The 12,594-nt window shown below is 37.8% G+C and overlaps 1 protein-coding gene across 3 annotated transcripts in view; it reads left to right on the top strand.

The window, feature by feature from the left end:
* Positions 1–12,594, top strand: part of ric1 (RIC1 homolog, RAB6A GEF complex partner 1) — a 49,950-nt gene that overhangs the window by 1,148 nt on the left and 36,208 nt on the right. The window lies entirely within an intron of this gene.

The following is a 12,594-nucleotide window of genomic DNA, read 5'->3' as shown; positions in this document are numbered from 1 at the left end:
CACATATGGAGAGCTGTGGGTTAGTGGTTAAGCATCCGGTCTGTTCATTTGAAGTGTGTATAGGTTCAAATCCCAAAGGGGTGATTCATGTGAATCAGATTCAGCAGGGTAAAAACGTAAACACTGTCCATAGATCAGGGCTCTGAGTAGTTCTGGGTGGTGTGGCATAGTGGTGAACGATAGGGCTGGGTACTGACACAATTTTTACGATTCGATTACTATTTACATGCTTTCGATTCGATTACAAATTCAATTCGATGTCGATTATTTTGGATGTATTTCAGTTTCAGTACATGGCGAATTTTCTAGAGGAAAAAAAATCTCTCAACTAATGCTGTAAACTACACATGAGAGTCAGCTGGTACTACTTTAATAATATTGAAGGTTAAATTAACTTATTTATATACAAACTCTTAAATTACACTCAATTATGTTTTTATTATAAATAAAGTTTAGAATTACATAATCACATTTCTACTCCAATTGTTTTGTTTTTTTTTAAAATAAACATTTAAATCAGGGCTGTCATGACATGACATTAAAAATTATAATGAATATGTAACAGAGCATCGCTATATTTATCATTTCATATCATTTTTCTAGCTGACTAATGAGTTTATGGTCACTGAATATGTTTTTCTGAGGTAAATGTGACGTCACGTGACATTAAAGCTGTTTTTTTGACATCTTTCCGAGGTTGAAACACAGATTGAGCGATTACACGTGACATGATACGGATTTCAGTAAGTTGTACTGTATATTTTAACATACCTTCAGATGTTCATGCACGTTTATTTCGCTGTAACTGGTATTAAAGCGGAGGAGAGGATGATCACATGCTTCTCTTTAACTGAGGCGCTAAAGAGATCTGTCACGCCACATTAAACAGCGCCAAAACGGTATTTATTTTTTGAATCTCATAATAAGATGGACGTCATTTGAAATCTGAGACTTTGCTTCATATCAAAAGAAACAAAGCACAAAGATTATTGCGATTTACTGGATGGGAGGCGCTACATATTCTGCTCAACTGAAAACAGACTAGACTAATCGATTCTTGGGATTTAAGAAATCAATATCGGTTCGTAAAAATGAGAATCAATTAAAATCGAGAAATCGTAATTTTTTTTACCCAGTCCTAGTAAACAATCTCAGCTGGTTACACAAAGGTTGTGAGTTTTAGTCCATAATGCATTAATTCCTGCCACCAATGAACATCGTCTGGTTCCTCAAGGTCAAAAATATTAGTCTCAGTAACCGCATTAATGGTCTAATATTGGGTGCTGTGGTTGCTGATACTTGTAGGTTTGAGCTAGGGCTGCACGATTAATTGCATGCTATTCTCACGCGCATTTCGTCAGTAAAGCCGGTTCCCTGATTACCGCTAAATCGCCATCACCTGTTTTTAAACGGAGCGCCTTTTAATAGACAGAGCCGTAGTTCACAGACAAGCCACGCAATATCGCGTTCATTATCGCAGGCGATTCATCTGCGATATGAACGCGATATTGTGTGGCTTTTCAGTGATCTACGGCTCTGTCTATTAAATGCCGCTTCATTTGAAAGCAGGTGATGGCGATTTAGCGGTAATCAGGGAACCGGCTTTACTGACGAAATGCGCGTGAGAATAGCATGCGATTAATCGTGCAGCCCTAGTTTGAGCATTAAAATGAACTGACACACAACCACATGATCAGCGCTTTGAGTTCATGTATGCATAATGGATGATGTGGCTTAGTGGTTAAGGTTCAGGCCTGATGACCTGAAGGTTTGAACCTGAGAAGGGTTTATTAATGAGTAACGTTTATCAACTCCATCTAGAGTACTAGAGAGTCTGGTAGGGCTATATTAGTTGTTTGATTTAGTACTTAAAGTGCTGGTAATCAAAATGTTTGTGCTAGATTTATGTAATAGTAATAATGCACAATAAACAGGTTTATATATTTATCACCCAACTGATTTATTAAACCAATCATCTCATACATTTGAACTGAGTCTTTCCTGTTGGTCACATTTAAACCACATTCATGCTTTTTAACTGATTAAATGTAATGTTTTCACAAATTATGCTGATTTAAAGGAGTTTGGATAAATGCATTGTGAAAAATTAGTATTTGAATAAAATCAAATAGATGCAAATGATAACACATTATGGCAGGATTTGTTTTTTTTGAGTGTATGTGATTTTCACATCAGATCTCAGAAGGTTTGAGTGTTGTTGACCAATGGTTAAAGTGCAGAAATTCCCCCAGAGTTCACAACATCTCGTTTCAGTTTTCAGTTACAGTTGAAAGGATTAGTTCACTTTGAAAATTAGCCCAAGCTTTACTCACCCTCAAGCCATCGTAGTGTATATGACTTTCTTCTTTCTGATGAACACAATCTGAGTTATTTGAATAAATATCCTGACGCATCTGAGTTTTAAAACAGCAGTGAACAGGGTTCACGAGTATGAGCTGAAGAAAGCGCATCCATCCAGTTTGTTTGCGCTCGACTCTGGAGACTCTCACATGTGTTCACTCTTAAAGTAATACAGAGGTCCTGTTACCACAACTAAAATAAATGCATGCTTGCAAGTTAAAAATTCTAATGTATTGTTATATTATTAAATTAAATCTTTTAAATTGCAAACATTATTTTAAGTTCTCTTGACATAATAATAATGTTGTTCGCTACACCAACTTAATATCGTCTATAATTTAAACTCACATTTCTGCGTTAATTTGACTTTTTAAAAAATTAGGTTGTAGTAACTTAATAAAATTCTCTTGATAACTTCTAGTTCTAATTTCTAGTTCTTGGCATGATTTGCATTAGGACTGGATAAGGAGAATAATTGTTGAAATTAAGTGTATTTTATGTGTTTTTAAGTGAAAGAAAAGACCTGTTAGTGTTTAATGCTGTTATGTTTGATATTTAAAAGAGATTTTGTAATGTTGAAGTGCTACCATTGTGCTGAAGAGTAGATACATGAAGGTAAACTCTATTGACTATAAACAATGACTGCTCTAATGCTAGTGACAAGTAATATCTTACTTGTTCATTAAATATACATATTAAACAAGTTATGTTAGCATGTGCTATGAACTTTTAATGTTTTTGAGTAATCAACTTAAATGTTTATGCTACAAATTAAGTTCCTCTAACTCAATGTAGCATGTTGGTTGAACATAAATTCACTCAGTTGTCATAACTCAAAAAAATTGATGCAAACTGTTGTGTTGCTGAGCCATCACATTATGTTTTAGAGTGTGAGGCGATGTTTGATGTCAGAGACTCTCACCTTTGTGTCCTGAAGAGCCCAGACTGTCTGTCTAGAAACACTGTCCTAAAGGTTTATTTGAGTGTTCACAGGTCGCGAGTGCATAAGTGTTCAGGAGACAGACTGTTATTTTTATACCCAGAGAAATCAGAGAGTTTGGCCTCTGACCAGATCTGCTTTTGATTGACACTCCCTAATTTGAGCTTTTATTATGTATATTTTATGAAATGTAATCACTTATAATGTAGAAATTGTTCTGTAAAAGCAGAAGGACACTTTATTTTGTGTTGTATAGTGAATATAGTCCTATCAAACTCTGACTCTTATAGCTTTTTGTGTATTTGTCGAGCGTGTTGTTGTTTTTATCTTTCAGTCTGTCGTATTTCCATACAATGAGCATTGTTCTGTCTTCAGTTCCTGTGTAAGTTAGTATTACTATAATACAGACTGTGCAGACTAAAATTATAGATGGATAGATTTTGACTGATAACCCTGGGAAAATACTTCCAGGTGATCCTTTATACTTCCCACCCCAATGGAAGTGGCCCCCCATGCACTTCCTGCCATTTAATGCCTCGTTGTTCCGTACTGAGTGTGTAGAGTTTCTCAGACGATCCCGGGAAAGAACGGAATGTGTCAGGAATGTGTGTGTGTTTAAAACAAACTCTTCCTCTCCAGCTGTGTGACTCCACCTTCACTCACTCACACACACACACACACTCGTCGTCAGTAGTGCTGAGGTCATGCATATCAAAGCGATCGGCCTCAACACGTTTGCACACACGCTGCCGTCTCGTCTCACAGCGTCTTTAACACTGAAGTGCTTCTGCTGCTGTATTTCCTGTCACCAACAACACCTGCAACAGGAATTAAAAGGATTGTTCACCCGAAAATCATCTTTCTGTTAACATTTACTGTGCATGCCTTTCTTTCTTTCTGCTGTGGAACATAAAACGTTTGAAGAACATTGGGAACCAAAGAACATTGAACCCCAATAACTTTTTTAATTTTAATTACTCAAAAATATCTTTTTTTTTAATGTTCCACAGCAAAAACGAACCAAGTCATACAGGTTTGAAACGACATTTTTGGGTGAACTGTCCCTTTTAAAGGGTTAGTTCACCCAAAAATGAAAATAATGTCATTAATTTCTCGCCCTCATGTTGTTCTACAGCTGTAAGACCTTTGTTCATCTTAAGAACACAAATTAAGATATTTTTGATGAAATCTGATGGCTCAGTGAGGCCTCTATTGAGAGCAAAGCCATTCAAACTCTCAAGATCCATAAAGGTACTAAAACATATTTAAATCAGTTCATGTGAGTTAATATTTTTTGTGCACCAAAAAAAAACAAAATAAAGACTTTTCAACAATATCTATATGGGCCGATTTTCAAAATTCTGCTTTGGAGCATGCCAACATTCAAAATTATAATGAATATGTAACCGTGCATAGCTAGATTTATCAGAATGTTACTTTCTAGAGTTCATTTTTCTAGCTGACTAATGAGTTTATGGTCACTGAATATGTTTTTCTGAGGTAAATGTGACGTTACGTGACATTGAAGCTGTTTTATTGACGTCTTTCCGAGGTTGAAACACTGAGCGATTACTCGAGACATGATACGGATTTCAGTAAGTTGTACTGTATATTTTAACATACCTTCATATGTTCATGCACGTTTATTTCGCTGTAACTGGTATTAAAGCGGAGGAGAGGATGATCACATGCTTCTCTTTAACTGAGGTGCTAAAGCGATCTGTCACGCCACATTAAACAGCGCCAAAACTGTTTATTTTTTTGAATCTCATAATAAGATGGACGTCATTTGAAATCTGAGACTTTGCTTCATATCAAAAGAAACAAAGCACAAAGATTATTGCAATTTCTTGGATGGGAGGAGCTACATATTCTGCTCATTCATCAACTGAAAACAGACTAGACTAATCGATTCTTGGGATTTAAGAATCAATATCGGTTCGGGTTTTTTTTATATATATAAACCCAGCCCGTCTTTATAACTCATTTAAACTCATTGAGATGTAAAGCAGCAGCAGATATGTATTCACATAGATTCACACTTATTACACAAGAGCTGGTGCAATGCATTATCAGTGTTTGTGTGTGTTGTGTAACACTGTGGAATATATATTATCTGTTCTGTGAAGGAACCTGTAAGATGAGGACTAGAGTGTAAGTGAACAATAACCATCACAAACATTAAGATGGTCAAGTTTATGGTGTTCAGAGCAGGGTTGCCAGGTTTTCAAAACAAAATTTGCCCAGTTGCTACTCAAAACTAACCCAATCACATTTCATGGCATTTAAAAATCGTGCTCTGGGGGTGAAATAAGCATTTTTTTGGCTGGGTTCCCCAGGTAAAATTCGCATTCTAGGGGCTAAATATCACATTATTGGGGTCGCTTCAACCTGCGGACATGACAAACAACCAGCAGCAACACTGTTAAAGTAGCCCAATGACTTGGCAACACTGGTTCAGAGTCACTTTCACAACGCTGATCTGTTTATTTGAGCGGCCAGACTTGTCATTTTCTGACTTAGCCCCGCCCTAAACTCACACGATTGGCTATCTGTTTGTTTGACTGACCAATGACAGAGTGTTTGAAAACAGTCATAATTATCTTTTCAGGTGTTGTCTGCACATTTGCAGTTTTGACCTAAAATATCGGGCAATTGGGGTTATTAGTGATCAAATGATCTGTTTTTTCAGCACACGCTTTGAGTTCATTGTGTGGCGGCACAGATCTGAGCCTCAGTTCATGTAACGTCATTACTGAACAAAAGCAGCTTATGACTGTTCTTTAGTGGTATGTACATGTATGGGCTTCCTGAGTCTCGTTCCAATCAGTAAAGGCCTCGATCAGCTCATCATTTGTTCTTTTGGATATTGTTGTATGTGTTCTAGTTTGGACACACTGTGAGTTGGCACATGGGTTGAATCTTGTATAAACATGTCTTTAATCATGTTGCTGTCGTCAGTGTTGAGTAATCAATGATCAGCTGTGATTTTACCATGACTAAGAGAGTTTTAGAGCTCCGCTCATGATCTTCTGGTAATGTGTGTCTTCACGTCTGATGATTTTTTGGGTCAAATGAATAATTTAAAAATAGACGTTGATGTGCTGTGACACTGAATCTATGTGGTTTATTAGTGTTGGGTTCACTTGTCAAACACAGACACACACAGATATGAAATATGATGATGATTAGCGCGATAGTGCTGCTCTTTTTTTCTGTTACAGTTCACAACAGAGCTACATGATGACAGTAAAGGAGTTTTTTGTGGTGATTGAGGTTGAATTCATGTTTATTTGTGCAGCGCTTTAAACATTACACATCGTTCCAAAGCAGCTTGAGAGAAAATGCATGTTGCAAATATTACATCAGGTTGAAAATATGATGCAGAATGTCCAGACTGAAATGTCTTTTGTCTTCATGATTTAATAAGCATTATTTATTTGCACATGCTCAGTGAGATCTGCTGCTCTGTTTTCACATGTATGTTGATTGTCTCATAGGACAGGAAATAACATGTTCTTTGTGTAAGTGTGTTGAATTCAGATCTCGACTCACAGCTAGGGTTGGGGATCATTTGAATTTCCCTGATTCCCAGTTTCAATTTCAATATAATACGTATTTATTCCGTAATTATTCTTTTTGTCAAACATTCTGCTGCAGCTGAATACCATGAACAAAAATCAACAGCCTAAAGAGCAACCAACTAATAAACTAGACTCATATAAATTTCAAACATCATTAAAGGCAAGTATACAGACAGTAATACAATAAAAACAAATAAGCAAATTAGCAATAGCACAAATACAACTGAACAAAGTTCAGACATTGAAATCAATCCTTATTAAAGTTACAAAAGTTATTCAGTCAAGATCATTGAGTGATTTTTAGGGCCCAAGCGAAAATTCGCGCAGGGCCCTCTTGTTCTTCTAAGGATTATTAGGGCCCAAGCGAAAATTCGCGCAGGGCCCTCTTGTTCTTCTAAGGATTATTATTATTATTATTATTATTTTTTTTTTTTTTTTTTTTTTTTTTTTTACGGCTTGCGGGGGTTTTTGGGGGCCTTAACATGCTCAAAAACTCTTGAAAATTGGCACACACATTGGAATCCGCGGCCATTAGGACGCCGGAGAGGCTGGTACCCGGGCGTGGCAGGGGGGCTCGACAGCGCCCCCTTGAAAAAAGTCTGAAAATTTGGTCCATATATTAAACATGCTTGCACGTATTAGTATGAAACTCGGTACACATATAGACCTCATCGGGCCGAACAACTTTCGCGCTCTAAGTTAATCGCCACGCCAACAGGAAGTCAGCTATTAAGGGTTGTTTGAAAAACGCATGCTCTGGAATTTGATATACTCCTCCTAGACGATTAATCCGATCGCCACCAAACTCGGTCAGCATGAAGTCAAGACACTGATGATTAAAAATTGCCAGGGGATTTTTGATATCTCGAACGGTTTGGCCGTGGCGAGGCAACGAATTTATGGCGAGAAAAAGGAAACAGGAAATGTGTTATAACGTCTTAATACATATATTGATCTTTATGAAACTTCACGAGTGTGTTCGTTATAGGAGTCTGATCACATGGATGTGACTATTGTGAGTCAAAGTTATAGCGCCACCAACTGGCAGCAGGAAGTGTATCACTTTTTGAAATGTTTTGAGATCACCCTCTTATTTTTACCTGATTTGCTTCAAACTTCATCAGTGTAATGTCAATACACAGCAGATGTAGACCTATGACAGGATTTTTGATATTTGAAATATTGTTGCCATGGCAACAGGTCAAACTGTAATAATATTCTTGAGTGTTTTTGAGGCTCTTAACATGCTTCAAATTGCATGAAACTCGACACACACATCAATATTGTCAACCAGTAGACATGGACAAAGCCATAGAAATGGGCGTGGTGGAGGGGCTCAGTAGCGCCACCTTTTGACAAAAGTGGGGGTTAGTTTTTCCTACAGTCACCAAACTCGGTACACATATTATTCTCATCAAGCCGGACAATTTTCTAATTTACATTCATTAGCTCCGACCAACAGGAAGTCAGCTATTTTGGTTTGAATGTTAATTTTTTTGAAAAAACAGGCTATGAATTTTATACTACTACTCCTACAGGGTTTATCCAATTTACACCAAGCTTTTTTAACTTGTTGCGAACACATTGAAGTTGTTTAATTGCAAACGGATTTTGGATATCTCAAACGGTTTGGCCGTGGCGAGGCAACGAATTTATGGCGAGAAAAGGGAAACAGGAAATGTGTTATAACTTCTGCATACATTGATTGATGTTTATGAAACTTCAGGAGTGTGTTGGTTGTAGTAGTCTGATCACATGGATGTAACTATTGTGAGTCAAAGTTATAGCGCCACCAAATGGCAGCAAGAAGTGTATCACTTTTAAAATGCTTTGAGATCACCCTCTTATTTTTACCTGATTTGCTTCAAACTTCATCAGTGTAATGTCAATACACAGCAGATGTAGACCTATGACAGGATTTTTGATATTTGAAATATTGTTGCCATGGCAACAGGTCAAACTGTAATAATATTCTTGAGTGTTTTTGAGGCTCTTAACATGCTTCAAATTGCATGAAACTCGACACACACATCAATATTGTCAACCAGTAGACATGGACAAAGCCATAGAAATGGGCGTGGTGGAGGGGCTCAGTAGCGCCACCTTTTGACAAAAGTGGGGGGGTTAGTTTTTCCTACAGTCACCAAACTCGGTACACATATTATTCTCATCAAGCCGGACAATTTTCTAATTTACATTCATTAGCTCCGACCAACAGGAAGTCAGCTATTTTGGTTTGAATGTTAATTTTTTGAAAAAACAGGCTATGAATTTTATACTACTACTCCTACAGGGTTTATCCAATTTACACCAAGCTTTTTTTAACTTGTTGCTAACACATTGAAGTTGTTTAATTGCAAACGGATTTTGGATATCTCAAACGGTTTGGCCGTGGCGAGGCAACAAATTTATGGCAAGAAAAGGGAAACAAAGTGTTATAACTTCTGCATACATTAATTGATTTTGATGAAACTTTGGCTTAGTCTTCGTTGTACAAGGCTGATCACATGGATTTGACTATTGTGATTCAAAGTCATAGCGCCACCAACTGGAAGCAGAAAATGTGTCACTTTCAGCATACATTGAGATCACCCTCTTATTTTTACCTGATTTGCTTCAAAATTCATCAGAATAATGTTAAAACTTGGCACATGTAATCCTTTGAAAATGGGCAGGGAGGAGGGGCTCTATAACGGCACCTTGTAGTGCAGTAAATGTGGAGTGAATTTGACATAGTCCTTTGATGTTTAACCGTTTTAAGTGCCTATTGCCCGCTGTGCACAGTTGCCCTGAAGCCACCGGGGTGGCGGTGCCACCGGGCTTGGGCCCGCCATCGCTGCTCGCAGCTATATATATATATTTTTTTTTTTATTTATTTATTTTTTTTTTTCCGTCTTCCGGGGCTTTTTGGGGGCCTTAACATGCTCAAAAACTCTTGAAAATTGGCACACACATTGGAATCCGCGGCCATTAGGACGCCGGAGAGGCTGGTACCCGGGCGTGGCAGGGGGGCTCGACAGCGCCCCCTTGAAAAAAGTCTGAAAATTTGGTCCATATATTAAACATGCTTGCACGTATTAGTATGAAACTCGGTACACATATAGACCTCATCGGGCCGAACAACTTTCGCGCTCTAAGTTAATCGCCACGCCAACAGGAAGTCAGCTATTAAGGGTTGTTTGAAAAACGCATGCTCTGGAATTTGATATACTCCTCCTAGACGATTAATCCGATCGCCACCAAACTCGGTCAGCATGAAGTCAAGACACTGATGATTAAAAATTGCCAGGGGATTTTTGATATCTCGAACGGTTTGGCCGTGGCGAGGCAACGAATTTATGGCGAGAAAAAGGAAACAGGAAATGTGTTATAACGTCTTAATACATATATTGATCTTTATGAAACTTCACGAGTGTGTTCGTTATAGGAGTCTGATCACATGGATGTGACTATTGTGAGTCAAAGTTATAGCGCCACCAACTGGCAGCAGGAAGTGTATCACTTTTTGAAATGTTTTGAGATCACCCTCTTATTTTTACCTGATTTGCTTCAAACTTCATCAGTGTAATGTCAATACACAGCAGATGTAGACCTATGACAGGATTTTTGATATTTGAAATATTGTTGCCATGGCAACAGGTCAAACTGTAATAATATTCTTGAGTGTTTTTGAGGCTCTTAACATGCTTCAAATTGCATGAAACTCGACACACACATCAATATTGTCAACCAGTAGACATGGACAAAGCCATAGAAATGGGCGTGGTGGAGGGGCTCAGTAGCGCCACCTTTTGACAAAAGTGGGGGGGTTAGTTTTTCCTACAGTCACCAAACTCGGTACACATATTATTCTCATCAAGCCGGACAATTTTCTAATTTACATTCATTAGCTCCGACCAACAGGAAGTCAGCTATTTTGGTTTGAATGTTAATTTTTTGAAAAAACAGGCTATGAATTTTATACTACTACTCCTACAGGGTTTATCCAATTTACACCAAGCTTTTTTTAACTTGTTGCGAACACATTGAAGTTGTTTAATTGCAAACGGATTTTGGATATCTCAAACGGTTTGGCCGTGGCGAGGCAACGAATTTATGGCGAGAAAAGGGAAACAGGAAATGTGTTATAACTTCTGCATACATTGATTGATGTTTATGAAACTTCAGGAGTGTGTTGGTTGTAGTAGTCTGATCACATGGATGTAACTATTGTGAGTCAAAGTTATAGCGCCACCAAATGGCAGCAAGAAGTGTATCACTTTTAAAATGCTTTGAGATCACCCTCTTATTTTTACCTGATTTGCTTCAAACTTCATCAGTGTAATGTCAATACACAGCAGATGTAGACCTATGACAGGATTTTTGATATTTGAAATATTGTTGCCATGGCAACAGGTCAAACTGTAATAATATTCTTGAGTGTTTTTGAGGCTCTTAACATGCTTCAAATTGCATGAAACTCGACACACACATCAATATTGTCAACCAGTAGACATGGACAAAGCCATAGAAATGGGCGTGGTGAAGGGGCTCAGTAGCGCCACCTTTTGTCAAAAGTGGGGGTTAGTTTTTCCTACAGTCACCAAACTCGGTACACATATTGTTCTCATCAAGCTGGACAATTTTCTAATTTACATTCATTAGCTCCAACCAACAGGAAGTCGGCTATTTTTGTTTGAATGTTAATTTTTTGAAAAAACAGGCTATGAATTTTATACTACTACTCCTACAGGGTTTATCCAATTTACACCAAGCTTTTTTAACTTGTTGCTAACACATTGAAGTTGTTTAATTGCAAACGGATTTTGGATATCTCAAACGGTTTGGCCGTGGCGAGGCAACGAATTTATGGCAAGAAAAGGGAAACAAAGTGTTATAACTTCTGCATACATTAATTGATTTTGATGAAACTTTGGCTTAGTCTTCGTTGTACGAGGCTGATCACATGGATTTGACTATTGTGATTCAAAGTCATAGCGCCACCAACTGGAAGCAGAAAATGTGTCACTTTCAGCATACATTGAGATCACCCTCTTATTTTTACCTGATTTGCTTCAAAATTCATCAGAATAATGTTAAAACTTGGCACATGTAATCCTTTGAAAATGGGCAGGGAGGAGGGGCTCTATAGCGGCACCTTGTAGTGCAGTAAATGTGGAGTGAATTTGACATAGTCCTTTGATGTTTAACCATTTTAAGTGCCTATTGCCCGCTGTGCACAGTTGCCCTGAAGCCACCGGGGTGGCGGTGCCACCGGGCTTGGGCCCGCCATCGCTGCTCGCAGCTATATTCTTTCTTTTGTTCTTTGATTAACATTATTAACACAGACAGCTGCAGGTTTATTAGGCTGCTGTCACTTTAAGAGTTGTATGGATCCAATATACTGATACACATGCGTTTTCTTTCTCAACTGTTTACGTTCACTTAAGACATAACGACTGTGTTTACGAGGATATTTTGACACAGTTTTGTGTGTATTTGTCTGTTCAAGCACAAGATGATGTGAAAAAATCTCAATTCAGTATTTACACACTATCTGAGAGGCGGCGAGTGAAACTTGAGTGCTGAATTGAGTTCTCTTTCACATCTTCTTGCGATTGATTGGTTTAAAACCACACTAAAATGCACACAGAGGAACCGATAAGCAGAATCTAAATTTTAATTTTATATTAATTTTAATAATTAATTTTATAAGTATCCAATTCCTGG

The sequence above is a fragment of the Chanodichthys erythropterus genome, chromosome 22, assembly GCF_024489055.1.
Source record: "Chanodichthys erythropterus isolate Z2021 chromosome 22, ASM2448905v1, whole genome shotgun sequence".
NCBI classification, from domain to species: Eukaryota; Metazoa; Chordata; class Actinopteri; order Cypriniformes; family Xenocyprididae; genus Chanodichthys; species Chanodichthys erythropterus.
This window is presented reverse-complemented; position numbering and strand designations above follow the sequence as displayed.